The following is an 18,319-nucleotide window of genomic DNA, read 5'->3' on the forward strand; positions in this document are numbered from 1 at the left end:
TGTATTTTAAAATAACTTATTACAACATTTGGTGTGTGTATCTTCTGTTTATTTTAATATGTTATTTACTGGTGAACTACAATCTACTTAATGGACTTCTTAATGTCTGGGCATGCTGGCACTTGTGGTTGTACATGTTTCATAATGCTGGGGCAGGCTTGCTGGGACATGTAGGCCGTCTGTGGGGAAAAAAAAATATTAACTGTTAAATTAGCATTAACCCTGCACACACTGCAACAGGGGTGTGAGAAATAAGTTGTCCATTGGGAAGGGGAGTGCCATATTTTGGAGGGTCCTGCTGTTATGGCAGGAGTTGCTGTGTTTTCCTGCTATAGCGTTACCCCTTCCCGGCTGTTTTAGCACGGAAAAGGTTATTGGAAAATAGGGGGAACCGCTCTCTGTTTTTTCCCTCCTATTTTCCAATGCCAGGCTTAGAGGTTTCTGTGCACTGCCTCCTTTCAGTGGGTGACCTCATTAAAATATCCTAAATCCAGGCTGTAATCTCAACCTTTTGAGTGAATAAGTGGGTAGCAGATGTTTCACGATGTTGGTAACGTGGTGAGATTTCACTTACCCTACCTGTCCCTATTCTGGAGTACTGACTGAGCGGCCGCTGATGCGGTAGCCGCTCCCGTTGTTGTAGCCGATGGGAGGGAAAAAACAGAGAGCAGTTCCCCCTATTTTCCAATAACCTTTTCCGTGCTAAAACAGCCGGGAAGGGGTACCGCTATAGCAAGAAAACACAGCATGGGTTACTCCTGCCATAACAGCAGGACCCTCCAAAATCTGCTACCCACTTATTCACTCAAAAGAGTGTAAACATTACCACCTAATAACCAAAATTTCTTTTACAGGTGCCACTAGTTATTTTATTTTATCATAGCGCTCTTTTTTTTCATTTTAAACTGTTACCAATTTATAGGAGCTGCTTATAACCAAGCGCAGCATTATTCTTGTTTTGTAATCCCAACTATTCCAGAAGTCCTGTTTGAGAATGAGCCCTATATAAGTAAAATGATTATTATAATTATTATTAAATGAGTGCCAAGGTCCCAATCTTTACGAATGTTGGGTATCTGGCTTTTTTAACTAACTTTGACCACCCCCAAATTGTAGAAAACATTATTGAAACCACAGTAATGTTTGTCCCATCATTTATGATCTTGACCTTGCCGCAACTAAGCTTCTAATAGAGTGTACTCATTTTAATGGCCTAGTATTTGCCCAAATAGTACAGTGCTCCTAGCAGACAGGCATTTTTCCTGAACCATTAAAGAAAGCAGTTGTTAGACTTTTTCTAAAAATAACAAAACCTCATTTAGATCCCAACTGCATGACTAACTACAGAACAGTATCAAACCTTCCTTTGCTAGGAAAGGTTATTGAGAAACAACTCAACTGGAAACCCGCCTGTCAATCCATATTTATGATCCATCCCAATTAGTATTCAGGAAATGACACAGCATTGCAACTGCCATGGTGTATGTGCTTAAAAATCTTTTTTTGGCAAGAGACAAAGTAGATTGTTCAATTTTAATCCTTCTGTATCTCACTGCAGCATTTAATACCATGGGATATTAATTGAGTTCCTCAACATTTTCTATGGCCTGGATGGCATATTCCTTAGCTATTTCAAATGGTTTCTGTCAGATCACTGAGTGTGTCATCGTCACCAGTGCCACTGCCATGTGGTGTCCCATAGGTTCTATCCTAATTGCCTGCGTTATTTGTAGTACACATGGTACCACTGTGTAAAATAATTAAATGTCATGGCATGGTCTAACATTGGTATTCAGATGATACTAACTCATCTGTACCTGCCCTTTGTGCTGGGTATAGAGAACCCTATACCATTCTTAAATGGCTGTCTTGCTGTGCTTCAGGAGTGGATGAGTGCCAGTGGCTGAATACTGATACAACTTCAAATCTTATGCTAGGAGCTTGCAGTCAAAGGACAAGACTGCAAATTTACCAACAAACTGAACTTCAGTTGCACAGGCACAGTGTGTGGAATCTTAGGGCCTGATTTCATATTTGCACTGCAGGTGGAGCAGATGTAACGTGTAGAGAGATTTAGATTTTGGTGTGGTGAGTTCAAGCTGTAATTTAAATTGCAGGGTAAAAATAAAGCTATCTTAACGTTTGTGGGCTACATGCAGAAGTAGATAGTATTTACCCATGGTAAAAATATAAATGTATTGGGTCACGCATGTGTCACAATTTTTTGTACAAAGTCGCAATACAGATGTAAACTCACAGTCGCAGAAGTGGATGGGGCATTCCTGGGAGGTAACAAGGCACATAGAGATGTTGCATCTTGTGGGGGTGTTGCCGATAGTGGTTGCATTCACATAGGAGGTCATATTCTGACGTATAATATGCACCTACCGTAGGGCTGGTACAAGTTTGGATGGTGGCGTCTAAAGAAGTGGTAATTGTGCATCTAAAGGTGCTGAAAGTGGGCATCTCAGTCTTTGCACATACGTACGCATGGATGTGATGCTTTGTAGTGATATTAGCATAATGTTGCTGATGTTGCTGCGTCCAACTCAAAAGTCAGATCCATATGTCATTCATACTTGCACGCAAGTCAGTTTTGTGAACACCTCTTATGATTGTTCACACTGCACATGCTCCAAAGCCAAGCATATGCAACTTTGAGCATCTACATGGGAGTCAGAGTCGATGCATCTCAGCTTCATCTCCACTTGTGACTGAGTGAGTGTGAGTGGACAGCAGTTGGGTGTTTGCACAAGAGTTAAGTGTTCTGTGGTCGTGGTTTGGGAACTTAGGAAAAATTGTTGAGTATTCAGAGTTGTTCATAAGCACAGATCCATCTAATTTTTGATGAATATCTCTCACCACTGACAGTTATGACTGCTACTTTCACAAATGGATGTATAAGGGTGGTTAACCTACATAGATGCATGTAGCACACAATTTGGCTGCATCTAAGAACAACTGAAATATTCCCATGGGCCCTCATTCCGAGTTGTTCGCTCACTAGCTACTTTTAGCAGAAATGCAAACACAAAGCCGCCGCCCTCTGGGAGTGTATCTTAGCATAGCAGAATTGCTAACGAAAGATTAGCAATTGCTAACGAAAGATTAGCAATTCTACTATAAGTATTTCCTTGCAGTTTCTGAGTAGCTCCAGACCTACTCCTAGATTGCGATCACCTCAGTCCGTTTAGTACCTGGTTTGACGTCACAAACACGCCCTGCGTCCGACCAGCCACTCCTCCGTTTCTCCAGCCACTCCTGCGTTTTTACCTGGCACGCCTGCGTTTTTTAACACACTCCCTGAAAACGGCCAGTTTCCGCCCAGAAACACCCACTTCCTGTCAATCACACTACGATCAGCAGAGCGATTGAAAAGCTTTGTTCGCCCGTGAGTAAAATAGCATAGTTTTGTGTAAAATTGCTTAGCGTGTGCGCCCTGCTGTGCATACGCATGCGCAGAACTGCCGGATTTTAGCCTGTTAGCAATTCTGCTAAAAATAGCAGCAAGCGAACAACTCGGAATGACCACCATTGTCTCTATCCACAACCTTGGTACATCAAACAGAAACAATACCTGTGAAAGGGCTCTCACACTGCTGGGCGCCACTTGAGGAAATGTTTTTCCAAAGCTGACTCTACACTGACACTATGGTCACCTCCTCCCCTTCCTCCCTTAAAGCCCATTATTTTGCATCCTACAAATACAAAACTAACACCATTCAAAGAGATATTTCCTCTAGCCAAATCTTGCCCACCTCTGCCTGCACTTCCCATTCCACACTTAGGGGTAAATTTACTAAAGCTTCTAAAACAGAGAATTGGTAATCAGATTCTGTCTATCATTTCTCTGTTGCCTTTTAGAAAATGATAGACAGTATCTGATTGGTTGCTATGGGCAACATCACCAGTTCTCTGTTTTAGAAGCTTTAGTAAATTTACCACTTATTCCATTATGTCTAATAACGGAAGATGTAATAATAATTTTATTTATATGGCGCTTTTCTCCCGTAGAACTCAGTCACTTCAAAGACATCAAAAACATGTTACATTGTACAAGAAATAGGTATAACAAAATAGAAAATCACACCGAAAAAATGAATTCAGAAACCTAAAAACACAATAAGCATTTTGCAGGGTTGGTGCAGACATTTTGGGTAATAACTTCCATGAGTTATATATTCTACACACAAAAGGTACCAGAGTAGGCAGCCGTCTTGGGCACACGTCGTTGGATTACCCTGGGTGTAATCAGGGCCGGTTCAAGGCCGCTCTGCGCCCCGGGCAGGAAATGGGCGTGGCCTAATACAGGGGGCGTGGTCAGTTACGCCCCCTGTACATTACTAGCACCGCTTGAATGCTGAGCGGTGCGCGATGACGTCATCGCGCTCCGCTCAGCAAAGGTACTCTCCACGAAGGGAAACTAGACGCGTAGCGTCTAGTTCCCTTCACAGGAGGCGGGGACACAGCGGGCCGGGCAGCGGACGGGGGACACAGCGGGCAGCAGTGGCGGATCTTGCCACGGTGCGGCGCCCTCCGGATGGCGCCAGCGCCCTCCGGAAGGCGGCGCCCCGGGCAAAAGTCCTGCTTGCCCGTGGCAAGATCCGCTACTGGGTGTAATAGATTGCTCGAAGAGATGATGCAAAATGTGTGGTTGCAGCATCCTAATGCTCGGAATAGGATCCCACCATAACCGTCCGGTCCATTTATATTTCATCCCATCCACGAGCATACCAGGCGAGGCACAGCAATGGGGGGGACACAGAGTGTACAATAGTTCCAGTCCCCGAGATTCTGAGGGGCCCCAGACCCTCAAAAATCTCGGGAGTCTAGTTCCCGTGTCCCCATTACCTATGCTGTGCTGTAGTCATCAGAGTGGGATCTCGGCTGCCAGTAGGCGGCACAATAAAGTTGGTTTTGTCTGATGCAGCACACATGATTTCATGATGCTGTGCAGCTGGATAGCAGAAAAGCCGAGCCATCTGGGAAGACAGAGCAACTAATTTAGCAATGCATACAACAGGAGGTAAGTGTTGGCTGGGGCGACGCAGGCTGCGGAAGGCTGAAAGACACAAGGGGAAGGCTAAGAGACACAAGGGTAGGCTAAGAGACAGAAGGCTGAGAGGACACGAAGCAGCTATGTTGGGCACACTACAAAGGTTACACTGGAAGATAAGCCATACAAGGACTCAGGCATACAGTGCATCTGGAAAGCATTCACAGCGCTTCACTTTTTCCACATTTTGTTAGATTACAGCCTTATTCAAAAATGGGATAAATTAATTTTTTCCTTCAGATTTTTACACACAATACCCCATAATGACAACACGAAAAAAACTTTTTTGAGAGTTTTGCAAATTTATTAAAAATAAAAGATTAAGAAATCACATGTACATAAGTATTCACAGCCATTGCTCAATACTTTGTTGATGCACCTTTGGCAGCAATTACAACCCCAAGTCTTTTTGAATATGATGCCACAAGCTTGGCACACCTATCTGTGTGCTTAGGGTCGTTGTCCTGCCAAAAGATGAACCGTCGCCCCAGTCTGAGATCAAGAGCGCTGTGGAGCAAGTTTTCATTCAGGATGTCTCTGTACATTGCTGCATTAATCTTTCCCTCTATCCTGACTAGTCTCCCAGTTCCTGCCACTGAAAAACATCCCCATAGCATGATGCTGCCACCACCATGCTTCACTGTAGGGATGGTATTGGCCTGGTGATGAGCGGTGCCTGGTTTCCTCCAAACATGACACCTGTCTCATCAGACCAGAGAATTTGGCAATAGTCTCCCTTTATCGTGGGACTTAGGGGAGAGAAGTCAGACCTACTTCTAATGAGTTTAAAGGCTCTGTTTCTTGGCTACAGAACACCATTAGCTCCTGAGGGTTTGGAACACTAGGTATGCCTAGGGGTTCACTCCCAGAGCCTGCCGTCAACCCCCTTGCAGAGCCAGAAGTCAGAAGACAGGTGAGTAGAAGAAGATAGAAGACTTTAGTGACGGCTTTCTGAGGTACCGTACAGCGATTGCGCTGCGCGCCATTCTCCCACACACACAGCGGCACTACAGGGTGCGGGGGGGGGGGGGGGGGCGCCCTGGGCAGCATAAAATCCTCATTTTCATGCTGGCAAAAGTGGAATATAGTGCCTGGGCACAAAATCTTAACCCCCGCCAGTATATTATATTAAGAAAATAGCGGGGCTGAAGCGCGCCATCGAGGGGGCGGGGCTTAGCCCTCACAGCTCTCATCAGCGCCATTTTCTCTTCACAGAAGCTGCGGATACGCTGGTCCTCTCCTCCAAACACTGCTGTGCAAGTAACAGGGTGCAAAACAGGGGGGGGGGGGGGGGGCACATAATTTGGTGCAAATATAAAAGTGCTGCTGGTCTGGGGCTTTATATTAGAGTTTTCAGAACTGGGATTGAGCGCTGGGTTGTGAGCTGGCAAACTCCCCCTGTGTTTCTCTGACAGGCTTTACTGTGGGTCTGTCCCCTATTTGCCCATTGTGTCTGTGGGTGTCGGTACACGTGTGTCGGCATGTCTGAGGCTGAGTGCTCTACCCAGGAGGAGACTGTGGTAGGGACAGAAACGACTGTGGGAGTGACCCTGTCGGCACCGCCGACTCCTGATTGGGTAAATGTGTTGAATGCCTTGAATGCTAATGTGGCTCTTATTAATAAGAGATTGGATAAATCTGAATCTCAGAACCAGGCATGGAAGAAATCTGTGGAGGATGTGTTATCACAGGTCCAGACCCCTTCGGGGTCACGTAAACGTTAATTTGCTCAGTTGGCAGACACAGATACCGACACGGACACTGACTCCAGTGTCGACTGTAGTGATGCCAGATTAGACCCAAAATTGGCAAAGAACATTCAGTACATGATTGTGGCAATAAAAGACGTGTTACATATCACTGAGGACCCTGCTGTTCCTGATACTAGGGTCTGTATGTTTAAGGTAAAGAAACCTGAGGTAACATTTCCGCCCTCTCATGAACTGAATACCTTTTTTGAAAAAATGTGGTAAAATCCTGACAAAAAGTTTCTGATTCCTAGAAGGATTCAGGTGGCGTATCCGTTCCCCTCTGGGGATAGAGATAAGTGGGAGTCATCCCCCATTGTGGACAAGGCCCTATCACGATTGTCTAAAAAGGTGTCTTTACCGTCTCCTGACATGGCAGCCCTTAAGGATCCTGCGGATCGTAGACAGGAAAATACGTTAAAATCCATTTACGTCGCCACAGGTACGCTGCTCAGACCAACCATTGCATCGGCATGGGTGAGTACTGCTATTGAAAAGTGGGCAGATAACTTGTCATCTGATTTAGATACCCTAGATAGGGATAGCATCCTGTTAACTCTGGGTTATATCAGGGACGCTGCGGTCTACCTAAAGGAGGCAGCGAGAGATATTGGCATTTTGGGAGCAAAAGCCAATGCCTTGGCAATTTCAGCTAGACGAGCATTGTGGATTCATCAATGGAATGCTGATGCTGACTCTAAGAAAGCTATGGAGTCTCTCCCATATAAAGGTAGTGTCTTGTTTGGTGAGGGTCTCACTGATTTGGTATCTACGGCTACCGCGGGTAAGTCATCATTTTTGCCTTATGTTCCTCCAAAACAAAAGAAAGCTCACCACTTTCAGATGCAGTCCTTTTAGCCAAATAAATACAAGAAAGGCCGAGGTTATTCCTTCCTTGCCAATAGAGGAAGAGGAAAAGGTAAAAGATCTCCGGCCATGGCAGGTTCCCAGGAGCAGAAGTCCTCCCTGGCTTCTGCCAAATCCACCGCATGACGCTGGGGCTCCTCTGCGGGAGTCCGCACCGGTGGGAGCACGTCTCAAGCTCTTCAGTCAATTCTGGGCTCGTTCGGCCCTGGACCCATGGGTTTTAGAAATAGTGTCCCAGGGGTACAAACTGGAGTTTCAAGACGTTCCCCCTCACCGATTTTTCAGCTTCTCTTCCGGACAGGAAGGTTGTATGCGATGCAATACAAAAGTTGTGTCTAAATCAAGTCATTATCAGGTTTCCCCCGTCACAACAGGGAGAAGGCTTTTATTCAAGCCTGTTTGTGGTCCCGAAACCGGACGGCTCAGTCAGACCAATTCTGAACCTAAAGTCCCTCAATCTTTACCTAAGAAAATTCAAATTCAAGATGGAATCTCTCCGAGCAGTGATCTCCAGTCTGGAGGAAGGGGATTTCATGGTGTCGGTCGACATAAAGGATGCCTACTTACATGTCCCCATATATCCTCTGCATCAGGCTTACCTGAGGTTTGCTGTTCAGGATTGTCATTACCAATTTCAGACGTTGCCGTTTGGTCTGTCCACGGCTCCGAGAATTTTCACCAAGGTAATGGTGGAAATGATGGTTCTCCTTCGCAAACAAGGAGTCACAATTATCCCTTACTTGGACGATCTCCTGATAAAGGCGAGATCCAAAGACAGGCTGGAGCAGGACATTGCGCTCTCCCTGACGGTTCTACAGCAACATGGTTGGCTCCTAAACTTGCCGAAGTCACAGTTGAATCCGACAAAACGGCTGTCATTTTTGGGAATGATTCTGGACACGGAATTACAGAGAGTTTTTCTTCCAGAAGAGAAGGCTCTGGAAATTCAGAGTTTGGTCAAACAAATTCTGAAACCAGCGGGAGTATCAATCCAGCAATGCACTCGATTGTTGGGGAAGATGGTGGCGGCCTACGAGGCCATTCAGTTTGGCAGATTCCATGCCAGAGTGTTTCAGTGGGACCTATTGGACAAGTGGTCTGGATCCCATCTGCACATGCACCGGAAAATAATCCTGTCCTCCAAGACCAGAATCTCACTCCTGTGGTGGCTGCACAGCTCTCACCTCCTAGAGGGACGCAGGTTCGGGATCCAGGACTGGATCCTAGTGACCACGGATGCGAGTCTCCGAGGCTGGGGAGCAGTCACACAGGGGGAAACCTTCCAGGGAAAATGGTCAAGCCAGGAAGTTTGTTTACACATAAACGATCTAGAGTTAAGGGCCATTTACAACGGCCTTCTTCAAGCGGAACGTCTTCTTCGCAACCTGCCCATCCTAATACAGTCGGACAACATAACAGCAGTAGCGCACATAAACCGCCAGGGCGGAACAAAGAGCAGGGTGGCAATGGCAGAGGCCACAAAAGTTTTCCGCTGGGTGGAAAGACATACAAGCGCACTGTCAGCAATCTTCATTCCAGGAGTGGACAACTGGGAAGCAGACTTCCTCAGCAGACACGATCTCCATCCAGGAGAGTGTGGTCTTCATCAAGAGGTCTTCACAGAAGTGACAAGTCTTTGGGGAATTCCTCAAATAGACATGATGGCGTCTCGCCTCAACAAGAAACTTCAGAGATATTGTTCCAGGTTGAGGGACCCTCAAGCAATAGCAGTGGACGCGCTGGTGACACCATGGGTGTTTCAGTCGGTGTACGTGTTCCCTCTGCTTCCACTCATTCCAAAGGTGCTAAAGATCATAAGAAGAACAAAGGTTCAGGCGATCCTCATTGTTCCGGACTGGCCAAGGAGGGCTTGGTATCCAGATCTTCAGGAATTACTCATAAGAGATCCCTGGCCTCTTCCTCTACGAGAGGATCTGTTACAGCAGGGGCCGTGCGTATATCACGACTTACCGCGGCTACGTTTGACGGCTTGGCGGTTGAATGCCGGATCCTAGCCCGAAAGGGTATTCCCAGTGAAGTCATTCCCACACTTCTTCAGGCTAGAAAAGGAGTAACGTCTAAACATCACCATATTTGGAGAAAATATGTGTCTTGGTGTGAATCCAAGAAGGCTCCTACGGAAGAATTTCAGCTAGGGTGTTTTCTCCATTTCCTGCAAGCTGGTGTGGATGCGGGCCTAAAGTTAGACTCAATTAAAGTACAAATTTCGGCTTTGTCGGTGTTCTTTCAAAAACAATTGGCCTCCCTTCCAGAAGTTCAGACTTTCGTGAAAGGAGTTTTGCACATCCAACCTCCATTTGTGCCCCCAGTGGCACCATGGGATCTTAACGTGGTGTTGCATTTCCTTCAGTCACATTGGTTTGAACCTTTACAGAAGGTAGAGTTGAAATTTCTCACTTGGAAAGTGGTCATGCTATTGGCCTTAGCATCCACAAGGCGGGAGTCTGAGTTAGCGGCTTTGTCTCACAAGAGTCCTTATTTAATCTTCCATGAAGATAGAGCGGAGTTGAGGACTCGTCAGCAATTTCTGCCGAAGGTGGTTTCATCGTTCCTATTGTGGTACCGGTGACTACTGACGCCTTCGCGGAGTCAAGATCTCTCGATGTTGTCAGGGCCTTAAAGATTTATCTCACCAGAACGGCTCAACTTAGGAAAACGGAAGCTCTGTTTGTCCTGTATGCTGCCAACAAGATTGGGACACCTGCTTCCAAGCAGACTATTGCGCGCTGGATCTGTAACACAATTCAGCATGCTCATTCTATGGCTGGATTGCCGTTACCGAAGTCAGTGAAGGCTCACTCTACCAGAAAGGTGGGCTCATCCTGGGCGGCTGCCCGGGGAGTCTCGGCATTACAACTCTGCCGAGCTGCTACTTGGTCGGGTTCAAACACTTTTGCGAAATTTTACAAGTTTGATACCCTGGCTTATGAGGACCTTATGTTTGGTCAGTCGGTGCTGCTGAGTCATCCGCACGTTCCCGCCCGTTCTAGAGCTTTGGTATAAACCCCATGGTTCCCCTAGGATGTATGAGAAAATAGGATTTTAATACCTACCGGTAAATCCGTTTCTCTTAGTCCGTAGAGGATGCTGGGCGCCCGTCCAAGTGCGTACTCTATCTGCAGTTATTAGTTATTAGTTATGTTTACACACATGTTGTGTTTCTGTTATAGTCAGCCTGTTGCTCACATGGTTCATGCCGTTGACTGGAGTTTCTGTAAAATGCCATGTTGTACGGTGTGTTTGTGGTGTGAGCTGGTATATATCTCACCTTAGTTTAATAATAAATCCTTTTCCTCGAAATGTCCGTCTCCCTGGGCACAGTTCCTATAACTGGAGTCTGGAGGAGGGGCATAGAGGGAGGAGCCAGTTCACACCCCTTCAAAGTCTTAAAGTGCCCATGTCTCCTGCGGATCCCGTCTATACCCCATGGTTCTTGAAGTGTCCCCAGGATCCTCTACGGACTAAGAGAAAAGGATTTACCGGTAGGTATTAAATTCCTATTTTTTAATAAATTAGCAAAAATCCCAAAAAAACGTTTTTTCACATTGTCATTATGGGGTATTGTATGTAGAATTTTGAGGGGAAAAATGAATTTATAGCATACAGTGGGGCAAAGTACATGGTAAAATGCGGCAAACAATGATGGAGTTCGAGCACAGTCCATGGTGGGACCATGTACCGGCAGCTCTAAGAGATCAATTGCCTCATCTTTGTCATCTAGGACTGGGAAAAGTCAACAATAATTGTCATATTGACAACAGGTACTGTACTGCCCATTACTATAGTGCATAATCTCATCCATTTTCTGCTGCATGTTGGGATTATCTCTCACCATGCTGTGACCGCGATGGGTCTGTTTACTTTCATGGAGCTTCGGGTGCTGGCCTGCTGCATGCATGGATCAGTCAATAAGTAAATGCAGAGCCTGTGAGGGTGTCATACATATGGCAGAGCTGTGACGTAGGTCTTGAGGAAAGGATGCTCATATGAGTGAGACTGCAGAAAGGGCACCGTCGTGCTCTTTGCAATATGTGCCAGCCATTTTGTATTTTTTGGCAGCAAGTGTTATATGTTGATCACTGATGCACTATGTAATATATGATGGTTAGTGATAATCTCTGTATTATATGGTGATCACTTGTGTGGCCTGTATTATTTGGAGTTCACTTATGCACTCTATTATATTGCTGTCGTTGATGCACACTGTATTATATGGCGGTCACTGATGCTCTCTGTATTATATGCCAGTCACTAGTGAACTCTATATTAATTGGCGGTCACTGATACGCTCTATTATATGGCAGTCACTATGATGTTCTCTGTATTATACTGTGGTCACTGTATGTAATCTGGATTATACAGTGGTCGCTGTCATGCTTTCTGCATTATATAGCGGTCAATGATGCACCCTGTATTATATGGTGTCCACTTATGTTTTCTTTGTTATATGGTGGTCCCTCCAATGTTCTCTGCATTATATGATGGTCACTTATGTTCTCTTTATTATATGGTGGTCACTTATGTTCTCTGTATTATATGGTTGCCACTGATGCACTCTATTGTATGATGGTCACTTATGCAATTTGTATTCTACGGAAGTCACTCTGATGTTCTCTGTATTATATGGTGGTCACCGTCATGCTCTTTGCATTATATGTTGGTCACTACTATACTCTCTGCATTATTGATGGTCACTGATGCTCTCTGTATACTATGGCAGTCCTGGAGGCTCTTGGAATTATATGGCTGTCACTGCAGTGTTTAGTGGTGGTGAGGTAGTATAGTACAGACAGCGATACTTAACTTTCAGTCTTGCAGCTAAATGTAATAGCCTCTAAGCCAACTTGATTGCTGCTACAAAAAAACGTGCAGACTTGCACAAAATTCCTGCACCTCTGGAACTCGGAGGCTATTATATTTAACCGTTGGAATCTTGAGACATTGAAGCCTGCATGCTCCTTTTAAACACAAAGGCACCACATCACAGAATAAATGCAGAACCTGAATATGGTTTCGCCCTCAACCTATAAATAGTTTACTCTTTACAATGTTGACTTCTGTATTAAAGAAAACTGAGGGTGACTACTATCTAGGGGTGCCAAAACCACATTAGATAAATCAATTCCAAATTGCGGTGTGCGGGTAGAAAAGCGGGTGCCACGTGCTTTCGTTTGTCCTCCAGGCTAAAAGTGGCTAGCCAGCCCCTAAGAGAAGAGTGTAGCTGACAGTGTTGTAGTCTACAAAAAATACCAAGGAGCATAAGGATAGAGAAGTTATCCTAGATTTGGCCATGAGAAATTAATTGTTGCCCTTGGTGAGAACAGTTTTAGAGGAGTGGAGGTGACAGAAACCAGACTGAAGATTGTCGAGGAGTGATTGGATATGAATGTGGTAAGGGGAGATCAACAATTCTCTGAAGTCTCATGAGGTCATTGGGTAGAGAAGGCAGTGGTTAAAAACAGAATTGGACTCAAGTGAGGGTTTCTTAAGGATAAGTGAGATAGGGTGTGAATGGAGAACAGACAGATGGCTTGATTCTGAATCAGAAGCAAATCACAATGTGCACAGTGGATTTCAGCATACTGCGCATTTGTCAAATAATTTGTTTTCTATGTATACTTCGGATTAGGCATACAAACATGGATGGAGATCGCTAGTGCATATGTATTGATCCATTTTATGACGGAGTACAACCTCCATGAAATGGGCATTTTTTCGTGATAACTGGCCACATGGACAAAGCACTTCTATCTCTTGGGAGTGTTATTGGAGTGTCGTAGGCATTTATGCCGTTTCTATGCCTGTGAATGGAAATGTGACTCCTGTTTTGAAAGTCCGGAGACAATGATGGTCGTTGCATCTGCGAATGTAAAAACAGTGGGTGGGACATGCAGCCAATTGCAAATGGGCAAGGTGGAAGCAATCCTCAGGAAATAGAGAGCTGAGTAGGTGAGAAGATATAGCATCTAGGACAGGCCTGGCCAACCTGTGGCTCTCCAGCTGTTGTGAAACTACATATCCCAGCATGCCCTGCGACAGGTTTAGCATTCCCTAATAGCAAAGCTGTGGCAGGGCATGCTGGGACTTGTAGTTTCATAACAGCTGGAGAGCCACAGGTTGGCCAGGCCTTGTCTTGGAGGTAGGTGGACTGTTGATCTGGATGCAGGCCGAAAGGGTGGGAATGTAGATGAAAGAGGGGAGCCTGGAGAAAGAAGATTGTTTTGTTGACAGATTAAATTTTGGTACTAAACTGGGTGGCAAAATCAAAGGCAAATAGGGAGTAGGGTAACGGAAGACATGGGGTCAGAGAAGGTAGTTGAATGTAGCTGTTGTTAGTGTCTGCCGTGATATTAAATTCCTGCAGAACCACTTGCCTAGCACTTCACCTATTACAGTCACTTGTGCCGGAATTACAATTATTAACTGGTACTCAGCGACCACCAGGATGTAAGCTCTAAGTAGTGCAGGTTTCACCAATAACAGTCACTTATTCATGGAATTACAGTTATTTATTGGTACTCAGCAACTGCCAGGACTTAAGCTCTAAGATTTGTAGGTTTAATATAACAGACATATTTTAAATGAGAACAGGACACCTCATGGATGACTAAAACTATTCAGACAATAGCATGCCAGGTCTCTAGGATAGCTTGGAAAATCTTACTGAAGATTATGCTTACCAGTCTTCCAGTAGCACAAATACTTTTTTTCAGGAACATTTATCCCAAGTAATATGTCTGTTTTAAATATAAAGAATAAATAAACTCAACAAAAAATAGTAAAAGTCAGTCTTTATATAAATGCAGCACTGTATCTTCAAACGCACAAAGTATAATGAAGATATAAATGAATAGTGACAATTTACTACATGCATAAATAACTGTCTTTGTAAAGAAATACTGCAAAATATTTCCAATAGCACAAGTGATTTGTACAGCAGTGGAGCCATGAAAATATCTTCATAGTACTCCAGGTCTTAGAAGTGCTGCAAAGTAAAGTCAATCAGTTCTTTTCCATATAAGCAAGTAGTAAACTGTAGCTTGATACTTGCAGATCTTGAGTAAAAGTCCAGATTCATTTCTCATGGTGGAATATATTCAAAGTCAATCCTTCCATATAAAGCACGCAGGTAATATTAGCTGAGCAGATATCAGGACAAAATCCAGATGCACAAAACAGGATACACACTGAATAATCCACACTAGGACACAAGGCAATCGCCCTATAAGGGCTGCAACGGGTGTGGTATGGAAAGTTGACCACACTTAGATCGAGAGTGTCTACTGTAGGTCGACCACTATTGGTTGACAGTAACTAGGTCGACAGGGATTCTAGGTCGACAGGGTTTCTAGGTCGACATGTTCTAGGTCAAAAGGTCGACATGAGTTTAAAAAAAAAAAAAAAAAAAATTGGTGTCGTTTTCTCCGTACAGTGACCGGGAACCCCAATTAGTGCACCATGTGCCCTCGCATGGCGAGCGAAGGTGCCTCGCTGCACTCGGCACAGGTTACTAATCGTAGCCCATGTGGATCGTTAAGTATAAAAAAGTTCAAAAAAGTAAAAAATTGTGAAAAACTCATGTCAGCCTTTTGACCTGTTGACCTAGAACATGTCGACCTAGAGACCCTGTCAACCTAGTTACTGTCGACCAATAAAGGTCGACCTAGACATTGTCAACCTAAGTGTGGTCGACCTAGAGACTGGATACCGGCTGCAACATCCAGTAAGTAGCAATCATGATTCTGATTCCAGCTGAGCAATTAGGAGTCAGAGCAAAGTTTTGCATGTTAGATCTGGTCAGCACAGCTGAATGGTTGCCTGGAGACCAATTCTAGCTAGCATGACCAAAATCTCCTAACATTAGCCCTCCCTTGAGGAGCAATCAAAGGATCCTAATATCAAGGTTTCTGGAAACATTCTATGAAAGTTCCATTTCAGTCTTTAAGCATGAAGATTTTTTGCTGTCACCCAGGATAATTTTTCTGGTCCGTACACCTTCCAATGAACCATATACTGAACCTGGCCTCGCATTATCTTAGAATCCAAAATCTTCTCCAAGACGCCTAGGAAGCACTCCCCTTCACCCCCTATGCTATAGGTTCTCAAATACGGTCCTCAAGGCACCCACAACGGTCCAGGTTTTAGGTATATCCATGGCTCAGCACAGATGGTTAAATCAAATTGAAGGAGGTGCTCATTAAGTCGCCTGTGGCCAAGAATGGATAAACTTAAAATCTGGACCGTTGGGGTACCTTGAGGACCACGTTTGAGAACCTCTGACCTAGGCTTTGAAGTTTTCTGATTTCTTGGGATTGTTATCTAACTAATGACCTTTTCCTCCAGAATAAAGACGTAGTCCCACCTCCATCTCCTCCATAGATAAATTAGTAACTCGCATGGGTTCTTCATGTGTCCTGGAAGTAGCAAAAAAGCATCACAAGTTGGAGTAAGAATGTTTCTCTTATGTCCTAGAGGATGCTGGGGTCCACATTAGTACCATGGGGTATAGACGGGTCCACCAGGAGCCATTGGCACTTTAAGAGTTTGAGAGTGTGGGCTGGCTCCTCCCTCTATGCACCTCCTACCAGACTCAGTTCAGAAAATTTGCCCGGAGGAGCCGGTCACAGCTAGGGGAGCCCTCCTGAGCTTTTCTGGTAAAAGTTGTTTTTAGAGTTTGTTTTTTACAGGAGGCTGTTGGCAACAGCCTGCCTGCAGCAAGAGACTAAGGGGGGAGCAGTGTCCGCCCTGCGGGGTCTGAGCCACTGACTCCGCTGACTGGACACTGAGCTCCAGAGGGGTCGAATCGGTCGCCGCCACAGGGGACCGCTTGCCCCAGCAGCATGCCGCCAACCCCTTACAGATGCTAAAGAGTGGTGAGTGAGACACCGACCCCCCGTAGCAAGGGGGGGGGGGGGGCGGTGTGAAGATGGTGGCAATGGGAAGGGAGCGCAGTACTAACTGCGCTCCTGGGACAGTTCAGAGGCACCTAGTGTGGGGCGCCCTGGACCAGCGCTTACCCCCACGCTGGTCAGCAAGTCTGTCGGGGTCTGCGGATCTCAGCCAGCAAGTTTTTCCTCAGGCCAGTATAATATCTGAAGAGCAGGAAGACAGCGCCATTAAGGGGGCGGAGCTCTCCTCAGAGCGGACCCAGCAGCGTTCTAGCGCCATTTTCCTGCCTGCACAGCGCTGGATGGAAGATCAGGTCCCTCCACAGCAGCTCCAACTGTCAGTACATGGTACCAGGGGGTTGTAGAAGGGAGGGGAGGCTGTAAAACGGCTGTGTCTCCTATTAAGGGACACAGTGCGCTGGTAAGAGGTCCCCTTTTCTGAAAGCGCTGTACTGTGGGTTGGCTCCGATCTCTGTGTCTCTCTTGACTTTCTTGGTGGGGAAACACTGTCTGCCCCCACCTGTGTGTGGAGTGTTTGGTGGTCACCTTTAGCTATGTCCAGGGACACTGTGTCATATGCTGCAAAGGATTTATCCTCCCAGGATGATCCCATTCCATGTAATCAGGATAGCACTGGTTTAGCACAGATACCAACAAGGGAACCAGAGTGGTTTTCCTCTATCAAATCTTAGATTTCTCAGATTTCTGACAGGGTTGCTAGTAATGAATCTGCAACACAGGTATTACAGAGCTCTATGGCTGTATGGCCTGTTTCTGATACCTCAGGACACCCCGCTGTATACCCCCACAAACGGGCGCTTGTGCATGTCACACAAGACGACACAGATACTGATTCCGACACTACAGATGGTGGTGGGGATGTGTTGCGGGGGTCCGCATCTCTAGCAAAGGGGGTGCAATTGTTGATAGAGGCTATTAGGGATGTGTTAAATGTTAATGATACCACACCTGAGCAGGTTGAGGAGGCTTTTTTCACTGAAAATAAAAAAGCCCCGCTAACCTTCCCTGCGTCAAAGGAGTTGAATGCTATATTTGAAAAAGCATGGGAAAACCCTGAGAAAAAGTTCCAGATACTTAAAATGGCCCAGGTGGCTTTTCTTTTCCCCGAGGATAGGAAAAAGTGGGAAAACCCTCCGATTGTTGACGCATCTGTGTCCAGACTCTCAAAGAAGGTGGTTTTGCCTGTTCCAGGATCTACCGCCTTAAAGGAGCCGGCAGATAGAAAGATTGATAACACGCTTAAATCAATGTATACTGCTTCTGGGGCCATATTACATCCCACCATTGCTAGTGCATGGATTGCAAAAGCAATAGTGAAGTGGTCGGCTACCTTACTTGAGGATTTGGATACGATGGATAGGAATGATGTTGCATTGTATTTACGCAACATACATGATTCTGCAGGTTTTATGGTAGAATCCATGAAAGACCTGGGTTCCATGGCTGCGGGAATTTCTGCCATGTCTGTTTCAGCCCGTCGTGGACTGTGGCTGCGCCAGTGGTCAGCCGACGCGGAATCCAGAAGGAGTGTGGAGTCCCTACCCTATACAGGTCAGGCTCTCTTTGGGGGATCTCTAGACGCGTGGATATCCACCGCTACAGCGGGTAAGTCTCCGTTTCTTCCCTCAGCACCTGCTCCGAAGAAATCCTTCTCTTCAGCTGCACTGCAGTCCTTTCGGCCTAACAAGCCTAGAAAGGCCAGAACATCCAATACCTTC

This window comes from Pseudophryne corroboree, chromosome 3, assembly GCF_028390025.1.
Source record: "Pseudophryne corroboree isolate aPseCor3 chromosome 3, aPseCor3.hap2, whole genome shotgun sequence".
Taxonomy (NCBI): Eukaryota; Metazoa; Chordata; class Amphibia; order Anura; family Myobatrachidae; genus Pseudophryne; species Pseudophryne corroboree.